A 12162-nucleotide genomic window follows, 5' to 3' on the forward strand; every position below is an offset into this window, starting at 1 on the left:
TCAGGCTGTGTTTCTGCCATGAAAATAACCTCTTTGTTAACATGCCCAGGTGGGAGCGGGAATGCTCCTTTTGCCCCAGAGCAACCCCTGCTCCTACATCCAGCCCTCCTCCTGCTACCACCTAAAAAGCCCATAATCCTTTCCAAAACACCCTAGACCAGCACCCCTTCCCCCTAGAAACTGCCTGCATGACCTGAGCTTGGTCATACCCTCACGGTGCCAGGGGACCTATCACATACTGTCCTGCCCTCTTCCCAAAATCTCTCACACTTTCTGTGCCAGTGCCACCATCTGGAGAGCCCCCTCTGTAACTGTTGGCCGGTGTCAGACCTCAGTGCAACACATAACGTCATGGGTGTGTGGTCTTCCCTGTTTTATAACAACACACACGCAGAGACACAGAGACTGACGGGGTGAACTGGAGGCTGGGAAAAGGAAGTGGTCCAAGTAACATGGGATGTGTGCTGGCTCTGCTCTCACTGATGCTACAAGGCTGCAGACCAGACTCTGTTTTAGTATGCTCAGTGTCGTGGCTTTTAACATTCTGTTATGCTTTTGAAAACTTTCAGTCATGAAGAATATTAATCTGCATTTTCAGACTTTGGTCTGAGAGTCCAATGCAGTTAGACAGAGGGAAGGGAGAGGAGGGGAACTGTGAAGCATCAGATACAGTCAATCACCGTATAATGTGTGACACAGTCCACTGGAGAGGGAACGATAAATTACAGCTCTGTGAGCACCTCCACACCTTGCAGTAAGTTTGTGCCTGCTTCCTGATGAATTGGCACAGCTGCTTTGTACCAGGCTTGAAAAAACCACGCGACCTAGTCCCAGGATATTTTTCCTCATAATCCAAAGGAATTATCATATAAATTCCACTCTAAGGGTAGGGATTATATCCTCACGTAATGTCACCCTTTTCCTTTGGGATTCCCCTGAGTCACTGAAAGGATGTTAAGTATTTTCTAGTAATACCTTTCAAAATAAAAGTAAAATTTTCTTGAAAGAAGCTTGCTTTTCTAAAAAACATGGTGGAATATCTGGATCAAAACAGCCAAAACCCCCTACTTTCTCCTCTGCCTTAAATCTTTGTACTCCAATTCTTTCAATTCTTCACCTTTTGAAATTAAATTAAAATAAATAAAATAAAGACATGGGAAAATAAGTAAATAAAGACAATAACAATCAGGAAATAACGAGTTGGAAAAGTTTGAATTAAAAAGCATCGAAGCATTATTTTTTAGTTTGCTTCATTTCTCTTACAAAACTGACATTAAATCTTTCTACTGTAAAGGGACAATCACTACAAATAGTGAAATTTTCAGCATGTTTGAAAAGTTATTTTCCAGCAAAGAAAGCATTGGTGGAAAAGCTATAAACTATAGTCTATACCACTTAGTTTGTACGACAACATGAATTCTACAGATTAGCTGTAAATTGTCTAAAATAAACATTTCCTTTCACCAGTTTAGAATCTGAAGCTTTGCAGTTGCATAAGTTGGACTAAAGAGTTACAAAATGATTCATTTTATTTACTAAATACATACATTTTTATCTTGTTCGGTTCATTTCCACAGTAAACAGTCCTTATCTTCTTAATTAATCTGTTTGTGACTTTTTTATGCTTATATAATTCTTATTGTTTGTCACTGAACAGTCTCAATTTCTACTATGTTATATTTAATTTGGATAACCAGAGCCAAATACAGCATTCAGTGTGTGGTTGTACAATTTTATCTGAAGACTTTATGGCTTCAGGTTTATTTCTATACCACTATTTATGCTTCTTGCAGATTTCCAGGTGCATGCATGTGATTTTACTGCCACAGCCACAACTGGACTGAGGTTTATTTTGAATGTGAAATGGTCCTTTACATTTATTTTAGAGGTTTGTTAACTTAGACTTCACCAAATCTACTGGGGTATGTCCAATTATTGTCTTGCATTTACCGATATGGAACTACAGCTGCCTCCATACTCTCTACGAGATCTAGCCAAGCAGCTTGGGGGTGACTATTTTTTCTGCTTTGTTTTCTGTCTTTAGCTTTTCCTAATCCCTGACAGTACTTTATCTTTCATATCATGACAAGTTAAGTTCCTTAATAGCTTCTTGTAATGTACTTTTTCAGAAGCTTATGAATAATATCTGATGAATCACAGATTCAAACTGCTCTCTGAACGTGCAGGGGCCAGGAAACAAAAAGGGAATCAGTAGATGAAAGTAATTTTGAATTGTGCCAGTAAATCCAAAACTGACTAGGCTGCTTCCTTAAGGAAATACTCTGCCCACTGCAGAAAAGACATAGGCTCTGAAACATGAAATGGAGTCTGAGGATTTTATTTTGTCATGGGCGCTAATGCACCAAATTGTTGATCTCTTTAAAAACCAATTGAAAAATATTCCACCTAACTGTCTAAGTCGTGTCTCTGGTTTTAACGTGGCAGACCTAGGTCTGTGTGTCTGATGGGTGATGCTGGGAAGGGCATGGAAACAGCATGGGAAATTGAAGAAGGGAGATGAAACACAGTCCTCATACTATCTAAAGCTCAGGTCCACAGATATTAGTGACTGAAAGCCTTTGACAGGAGGGGATTTGTAGAAACACAATGGGAAATATGATTACTGCTAAGGGCAGTTATTCATGTTATTGCAGTGCTTGGGAGGGTCCATTTAGAAGCCAAGTGTGTATTTTGCTCTGTGCCTGCACATAGAAAACAGGTGTCTCGAGGAATGGGTCAGCCACCTGAGGTTTGGAGCCAAACCTGGCACAGAAATGGGAGCCAGGAAATGGGAGCTATGTACACCACCGGGTTCATCAGGAAGCTGAGGGTCACCAGAAACTAGAGTGACAAATCAGACTGATTAGGAAACAGTTATGTCCTTCCTTCATCCTCTTCTTTCACAGGTCAGAGAAACTATGACCTTTTGCTAAAAAACCAAACATTTAACAAATCCATGAGGAAGCAAGCGTATTTTACCTTAAGATGATATCACTACGTAATCTGAAAGTTGTAGTTCATGGGCTTGAAAGCCTAGGTGTCCCTCAAGGGATCAATCAAATATTAAGCTATATGTACCCAAATCCACTGTTGTTTCCTTACTGTGATGGCCTCTGAGACATTGTCAGCCCTGGGGTCCTACAGCCAGCGTGTGGGAAGGAGCGGGAAACCCAACCCAGAAGAATTTGTTCTGGGAATACACTCGTCTTTCTTCTATTTATACCTCAGGGCAATTTAAAATTTCTTTTAAGCCTTGAAAATGGTATTCATCTCCCTTTCACTGTTCCTTTTTCTTTTTAATGTTAATTCTGTAATGAGATCTTTTAATGCTCCAGCTCTCCTTGAAGATTTTTTTCCCCTGGTTTCCCGAGTATTTATCAATGCAAACTACTAAATGAGAAAAATACAGATATGGCTGCCAAAATAACGTCTGCAGTAGAGACCCTACAGTAGCTGCAGATTACATAGGCATACCCAAAGTAGCTCTAAAATTTGCAAGTTTGGATGGTAATAACAGCTGCTTCAGCTGCTGAGTCTTACTGAGCAGCTTTTATAACCCCTGCAGAATCCGCTGCTGCTGCTGCAGACTCACCCTTGCCCAGTGCTAAAACCGTAATCAGTATTCACTTGGCCGCTGTGACTACACTTCTAGGAGGTGCAATGGTACCTTTGACTACAGTGTAGACATAACTGAGAGAGAGGACAAATCACCACAAGTAGTAAAATTCTCCATAAGTTAAGAATACAGAATAAAGCTGTTCTCACCTGCAAATTTCCATTACAAGGATGAGAGCTTTTCTAAAACATAATCTTCTTGAAGGATAAAAAGACAGTGGTTCGCATGGTGATGAGAAGAAGGATATTGGAATGAAAATGTGGAGGTCTCTTGAAATAACTAGCAAACAAATGATCAGTAACATTGATGTGAGTAAACACAGAACTACGGAAATGTATAGTTGAATCCAAAAAACAGGCACAAGACATGGGCTGCTCTGAGGGTCAGGAAACAGTTTATTTTGTGCTGGTTAGATATATATGACTTCCTTTTGTGTGCAAAAGCTATGTTAAGTTTAAAATAAAAAACATAAACCTCATTTTTATTGCTAGATAGGAATGTATATTTTTTACTTCCAAGTATATTTATCCTGAATTGTTTTGGTTTTAAAGAAAAAAAATCTTAAATTTTACATGAAAGTAGTTTATATTATTCTATTGAAGTCCTATTTTAAAAACCTTTCAGCAATTGCCATAATTATATTGCCTTTTCGAAGGTCATCAAATATATCGAGTCTGAATTTACACATTTGGGATTTCTCGAGATCGTAGTAGTGGTGTAAAGTTTAAGATCAATTCTTGAATCTGCTAAAATTTTCAATATAGTTCATCCTGTAAATGTCTGTAAGCAGACATGTTGTTAACAGAATATTTGTGTAACATTTCTCCCCCCGGTTCTGCCCAAGGAGTTAGTGCATATTAGAGATTGTATGTATTTGGACTTTTAAATCATTTGGCTGCAGCACGGTAAATCACCACCTAAGTTTCAACTTTTCAGATATGTTCAATGACCAGATTTGAGGCATAACGAAAGAATGTGATTTTGGCAGAGAATTCAGACAAATCAAATATAGATACAAAATAATTTGGTAGAAGGAAAAATGTCTTTTAGAGGAAAGATAAAATCCCTTCCAGTGTAGGTGAGAATGTGACTGAGAAAAAAACCCAGGGAGCTAGAAGAGAAGAGCAACCTGAGATCACATATCCATATCCCTAACTGGTCAAAAACTTCATGGATTAATCTGGCTTTCGACAACATGAAAGAGAACTGTTAAAAACATGCATCCTTTCTTTGAGTCTCCAATAACCTGGGGAGAGCACCGCAGGGATTTGGGTTATCAAGGGTGACTGCAGCCTCTTTAAAATATTAGCTGCTTCCTTGCTTGCCTTATCGTTCCTCTCCTATGAAAAATCCACCTGATTTTGTCTTGGACTCTGTCAGCTGTTGATGTATTTAACCAGCCAGCCTTATTCACATCTTCCTGCTTGTCCGTTCTCCAGCTTTTAGGACCTCATGCAATTCCTGAGAGACAGTATTTAGAACTAAATCTATCAAATGACCTCACACAGGAAATAATCCATTTTATTCAATTTCCTTTGCCATGGATTTAGCTTGCAGACTTGATATACAGAATCCTCATTTTGGTGTACTAAACAAGATCAAAGGTGACTCTGACTATTCCAAATTCCTTTGAAAAGCTAATCTAAATCATTATGCTTTAGACAACTTCTCTCCTAGAAGCCTTTTCTTTAAAGAACCATTATTCTGCATAGCACAGGATCCGCTCAACTAAAATAAACTGAAACATCTTAGAATTTTACAGCTGCTGCAATTAAAGAGACATTCTCAGGCCAAACTTTTCTAAATCCATGGAGCAGAATATTTTTTGTTAGATTTTTATATATATACACACATATAAAATTTAGTGGATCAGTCAAGAACATCTTCAGAAATATTTTAAATCCAGATATCATTGTCTGTTGCCATATGCAAAAACTGAATAAGGAACCTAATTCAGTGTTCATTATGACTAAAAGCACTTTCGAGTTCATTGCTTTGTTCAAGCAGAATGCAAGAAACAGTCTTATGAAATTATAGGCCCTGATCCAGTGGATCTGAATTACATTGAATTGACAATTAAAGTGAATTGAAATCTTTAAGCTCTTTGTCTTTCAGCAGGTGATGCTGCAGGTAGTGGTAGCATTAAGAGCATATGATTTCTTCTGAAAATATCTCTGGGTAAGAATATCTCTTTAGTACTCCAAACATGGTAGCCGTAGGTACTAAAACATTCAAAGTATTGTCATGAAAATATTCATAAGACTAGTGCTTGAAAAGACAAGAATCCATTTTCCATAAGAGAGGCTGATTCCATTATCTGATTTCCTTTAAGAAAATACATGGATAAGTTTTCATGTTTATTTATAGCTGTTGCTTTCATTATATCTTGCCTTCTTATGTGCTATTTCATGCATTATGCAGGAGTGAAAATGAAACACGACCCAATGAAAATATGACTGCAGAATAGCCCTGAATTTCACCAACTTAAATCTCCTGAAAGTGCCCTGTCTTTGAAAAAGGGTGTACTTTCTGTGGCTGGTGAGAGAGGTATGGGCTGAGCCAGGGCGGTACCCAGGAGCTGGCTGGGCTTCCCGTCGGCAGAGAAGGCCACCAGTGCCCCGTCCTCTGGGGAGCACGCTGAAGAGGCACCACTCGGGGGTTTCAGACAGAGCAAACCCATGTCTCTGTGGCAATAAACGGAGAGACATGTCTGAAATATGTCTGTTTTTCCATACACGAAGGAACATAGCATAGTGGTTTTCTCTCTTGTTACCCAGATAACCTTCAAGTATTACTGCATCTAAACCGATGTATAGAATTTCCAGTGGTGGGTAGTTGATGCCTCCTTGGGCACGCCATTCATGCAGTGCCACTGACAGGACGTCTTCGCAGATTAACAGTGCTGGATATGAGTGACCAACTCTTACATCCCCTTTAAGAGTCTAGGGATACCCTTTGTTTTTAACAACTTTTAAAATATACATTTTTCTCCATTTTTTACTTAGCTGGACTTCCAGGAATTTAAAAAAAACCCACAACAACATAAATCACACCCCCTAATTCACTTGACTATTTCTAATCCTTTTTAATCTGGCCAGACTTCAACCATGAGAAAGATAATTTTATTCTTTTAACATTTGGTTTCACCAGTCTTCTGTAACTTTTCTGTTAGCTGAGAAAGCTCCATAAGGCATTTTATTACAGGTATTAATATGACATCTGACTAATACAGTCACCATTATAATTACAAAACCCTTGTTCCAAGAAGATAATTACATTTCATTTTCTTTTGATTCAATTATATTAGTATATTACACTTGCATATTAATTTTCCATTTTAGTGTTACATTACGATAAGAAAGTTTTATTTCTTTGCAATTTTGAATGTTTTTAAAGATTATATTTGATCTCAGTAATTAGATAATCAACAGAAAACATATAGCTGTATATAGAACCTGCTGTTACTGATATTAATATATTTTTTTCTGTAATTTTTTACTTCCAGACTTTGGCCAAAATCCATGAGAGTAAATGAAGTGCCCAATAAAATGTTAAAAATGAGTCACTTTCTGCTATGTGGCAACTGATATTGAGCTGGCCAAGAGACTGTCTGAAGTTATGGCAACCTTCGGTGTAGGTTCTGGGAACAGAATAGGTCTAAATAATCATTTGGGTAACTTTCTGTTAAATACAAGAACATTATCATTAACATTTTAACCTAAGCAAAACAATAAAGTTACTGAGAATAATGTCTCTCATCTTCAGCTGATGTCTTCGCACCGTAGTTACATGTTTGGGTAGAAGAATGATGCTAGTCTTGAAAAGGCACATGCACACACAAGAAATTTGGGGAGAATCCTTTACATAAATAACCTCCCACGAAACATGTCAAACATACAACCTTCACTTAAATCTCAATATCAGGCACTTCTGGCTGTGGCAAAGCTTTAAAAGCCAAAGACCTCATGAGAATTTCTCTGGGCAGAATTAACGATGTCAAGATTTATTTAAAGTAGCAGAATAGTTAGAAGATTGATGAAATCAAGGTTGTAAGCATCATATGCAAGTTAGGTATTTTTTTAATAACTTGAAGGCTTTTCCTTTTCCTTCCTGCCCACACCATAATTTTTGTTAAAACCCTTCCATAGGGTGTTCTGGATAAACGCCAAATTGACATTTTGGAGACATTATGGTCTCTGCATCTGCACAGAACAAGAAACAGCACAGAAACAAAAGTACAAATATCAATGTACTGCCCCAGAAATGGAGTGTCGGTCTGACTCTGAACATTTATAAATCAAAGAAGTGCGAGATTACTATCCAGTTGGAGGTTTCCCCTCCAGGGTACCCAAAAGCATGCCAATTAGTGCCAGTTGTGCTGACAGCTATTCATTAAGTCTATCAGGAAACTGCTCTGAGATTTAGGGCTTTCATTAATTCCTCTAAAAGCATCAGAGCGGGTGCTTTATCCATAGTGGGAAACCCGAATGCTTCTTTTTAAGATAGCTCATGTATCAGTGTAGTCGATAGCAATTTTGGTGAGGGTCATAAATGGCAGAATATGCTGCTTGACTTGCTCTTGCCTGCTGAACTAAAGCAACTGGCACTTACTGGCAGTTCTGGCCCTGACAGCGAGTCCTCTCTTTGTCTGAACTTCATAGCAGAATCTCACCATGCACACACTGCGCCCCAGCATGGGATGCAATCTGTAGTTTTCAGGCATAAGTTCAGATCATTCAGGCAAGCAAGAAGAGTGACAGGAAGGAAATTTCCACTCTTAAGTGTTTTCCTATACTCCAGGGAAAAGTAGCTAGGATTTTCCTCCCTCCCCGCTTCCCAGATGGGTGCCCTTAGCACCAGCTGGCTCACCCTACAGAGCCTCTTCTCTCGTGAGGCAGCATTCATCAGTGCAGACCTCGACTACTTTGTGTTCTGGGATTCAGCTGGCTAAATTCTCCTTAGCAACAGAAATTACTATGGATGATTTTCCTCTTTAGCTTATGACATGAAGGATGAAAGTTTAACACTCGACGCTTTTTCCTGGCTGACACAGTATGGATGCTATTATTATCCACATAAAGCTCAAAGTTTCTTCTATGCCAAAGTTTTGAGCTTTGAGTCCCAATGATTGCATTCTTCTCTAGAAGTAAAGAAACTCTGAACACTGTATCCAATTTTTACTTATTATCTTTCCATTTTTTTGTCACCACTTTCTCTGTTTTATGGAACGTGTAAATTTGCAATGGCATCTGCTATTTTATGTGTCTCTATCAATGTATATGCCTTGTATGTATCTCTATCATATAGCCTTTGTCGCATAAGCACACTAAACAGGCTTGGCCCTTGAAATCCTCACAAATAATTAATTTTTAAAAATTATTTTTATTTATTTTCTCTTAATTACTTCTTTTTCTGTGCTATGGCTTAAGGCAGGATGGTAGAACTGAAAATACTACCGGTACTAGGAAAGCAACAATAACAGATAAAATCTAAGCATATTCATCTAAGATCATCTCTATTTTTCTTCTTTCTTTCTTCAGGTTTGCAGAAAATTTGAGTTAAGACTTGAGAAACAGAGAATAAAGTTTGCCTCAATGGGAAACAATGTATGTATGGGTGATAATTTTTTCTTCTCATTTTTTTTTCCTTTTTAACAAAGACATTTCAATTTACTTTTATTCATTCAAATCCCAAGAAATATGTATTAGACAAAATGATTTCCATATTGTAGTTTTATATTCTCATATTTCAAATCTTTCTAAAAAGAACCAGCATATTTATTATTAATAACGCTAACTTCACAGGCTCCCCATTTGCACGTTGCCATGGTCTTACATAGCTTTAACTGAAATAAGTGTATGTATACACATATACACATATACACATATGGATTACATGAACTCAAGAACTACTTAAGAAAGATGGGCTGCTTCCCCGCCCCCCTCCTCCCCCACCCCAAAAGCATTAGATAGAAGTATCTACTTTGATGCCATAGTTTCAAAAGCCATTGTGTAACTCTTCAGGATACACTGTGAAGTTCCCGTTGACACTAATGGAAGCAGAATTAGTTTCATGAACCAACACTTCTGAAAACTTTGTGAAGAATCCACGTGTACAAATGCTTGCATGAACTCTAGAAGGGACCCAGGGCTTTTATTTTCTCCATCTACAAGTTGTTAACGCATTAGGCTGTAATAACTTTGACTTTTTTTTCCTCTTTCTTGATGTTTATGACATTTTTCTGTAATTTTTCCTCAGCACTGGAAAAATAGACGACTTGAGAAATCATTTAACATTCAGGCAAGTGTAATTGATATCTCTTTTTGTCTAGAATTTAAAAAAAGCTTTAGGTTGAGCTGCTTAGCTCCTTCTTTCTTTTCTTTGTTATTTTGTAATTGTTTATGCCCTTACTTCTTTTAAGTGATTCAGAAAATGACCTTGAAAATTAAGAGAATAAGGATTTTTAAAGAAATAAAAGCACTATATAAGCAGTAAAGCCTTGTATTACTATTTTGAAACTGTGTAACCACCTTACTGTCAGAGATCTAGACTGGCCCGTGGGGACTGGATGCCAGGGAGAGCTCAGCCACTGAGGGTGCATTCTCCAGGGACCACTGCTTTAACTCTTTATTACCTCTGAATCAGATTGTCCTCACAGGCTGCAAATAACCTTGCTCAGGAAGGACTCCCAGGGCAATGTCTTTGACTTTCTCTATGTCTAAGGCCAATTAGGGTCTGTTAACGACATTTCATGCCTTCTGGTCTCCCTCCCCAAGAGCATTACCGAAGTGTGAAGTTAGGGACAATTACACACAGAATTCATCCCTTGCTTCTTTGTTTTCGTAGAATCATAAAATAGTTTGGGGTGGAAGGGACCTTTAAAGGTCATCTAGTCCAACCTCCCTGCAATGAGAAGGGACATCTTTAATGTGATGACGTTTCTCGGAGCCCCATCCAACCTGACCTTGAATGTCCCCAGGAATGGGGCACCTACCACCTCTCTGGGAAACCTGTGCCAGTGTTTCACCACCCTCATTGTAAAAAATTGTTTCCTTATATCTAGTCTAAATCCACCCTCTTTAGTTTAAAGCCATCACTCCTTGTCCTATCGCAACAGGCTCTGCTAAAAAGTTTGTCCCCATCTTTCCTGTAGGCCCCCTTTAGGTACTGGAAGGCTGCTATGAGGCCTCCCCAGAGCCTTCTTTTCTCCAGGCTGAACAACCCCAACTCTCTCAGCCTGTCCTCATAGGAGAGGTGCTCCAGCTCTCTGATCATTTTTGTGGTCCTCCTCTGGACCTGCTCCAACAGGCCCATGTCTTTCCTGTCTGGTCAGTAAGACCTAAGTAGATGTAGTCCAGGGCACACTTTCCTGAGTGGTGCTTTCGGGTAGGCTTTTCCACATAGCAAATGCCTAAAAGGATTTGGAATGGGACTGTGGCCATTTTTGTCTAACTAAAGGTAATTTATGTCCATTTCTTGCTGGCTTTTGTTCAATTGTATCTGTGTACTCAGGTGACATCATGTATCCACAAAAGACCTCTTTATTCTTAGATGAAAACTGCTTTACTATTGAGAAATATAAAAACAGAAACTAGCTGTGGGTCTGGTAATATTTTGTTATAACCCTGTTCTTTTCCACTATAGAACAGTGAATTTCAGCAGATCAATTTATTTGTTAAATGCTTCCTTATGCCATAAAGTAGTATAGGGGAGGATGGACTCTTTTCAAGATATGCATGGAAACTGCTGCCAAAATGTCTTTTACTTAAATAGAATTAGAGTCCGCTTTTAATAATTAAAGTGCTTACATGTGACAAAAGGGCATCTAAAGTTGCACTGCCTTTCTGATTAATGCTTCCCAGCTACAAACCCAGCTGACCAAAATTATTATAAAAGATAAGATTTACAGTGCTGTAAATCTTTCCCCTTCTCCTAAAAGAATGAAACACTTTGTCTAAAATACTAAAAGCAATAATTTCTTAAGTTCAGTTGATAATGGGCATTTGAACAAAACGTAACCAGAAAAAAAAATTAAAAAAAGGAAAAAGAAGAAAGTTCCCATGAGAGATGTAGGTTTCCGTTCTTCTAGGAACCACAGTTCTGCCTCAGATGTCCACATCCTGAGGCCCCCTTGCCACAAAGGGTAAAGGAACAAGCAGAGCCGCCCAAGACAGCTATTAAGAGATTTTGAAAAGCAGGCATCTCATTCTGACTGTGGTTCTTGCTCTTAAATCTGGTTTGAGCTTATGAGCTTGTGTTGCCCTTGTCCTGTAGTATATGGAGAGCTGCGTATCTTTTGAGGTAGAGAGAGCAGAAGTGGAGACAGGCAGAAGAATGACAAATTTAGGAACCCACACCGCCATGGTGCTGTTTACTCAAACAGGGACGCCTTGCCTGCCTGTGTGCACGTGCCTGACTAAGTCATTTAAGAATAGTCGAAGTCTCAGCCCCTTCGTAGCCTATGGGAGTTTATGCACTGACTTTAATGGAAATGGGTTTTCAGTCAGAACTAGGGAACTTTCTTCACAAGGACATTTATTAGATTG

This window comes from Larus michahellis, chromosome 1 (assembly GCF_964199755.1).
Source record: "Larus michahellis chromosome 1, bLarMic1.1, whole genome shotgun sequence".
Taxonomy (NCBI): Eukaryota; Metazoa; Chordata; class Aves; order Charadriiformes; family Laridae; genus Larus; species Larus michahellis.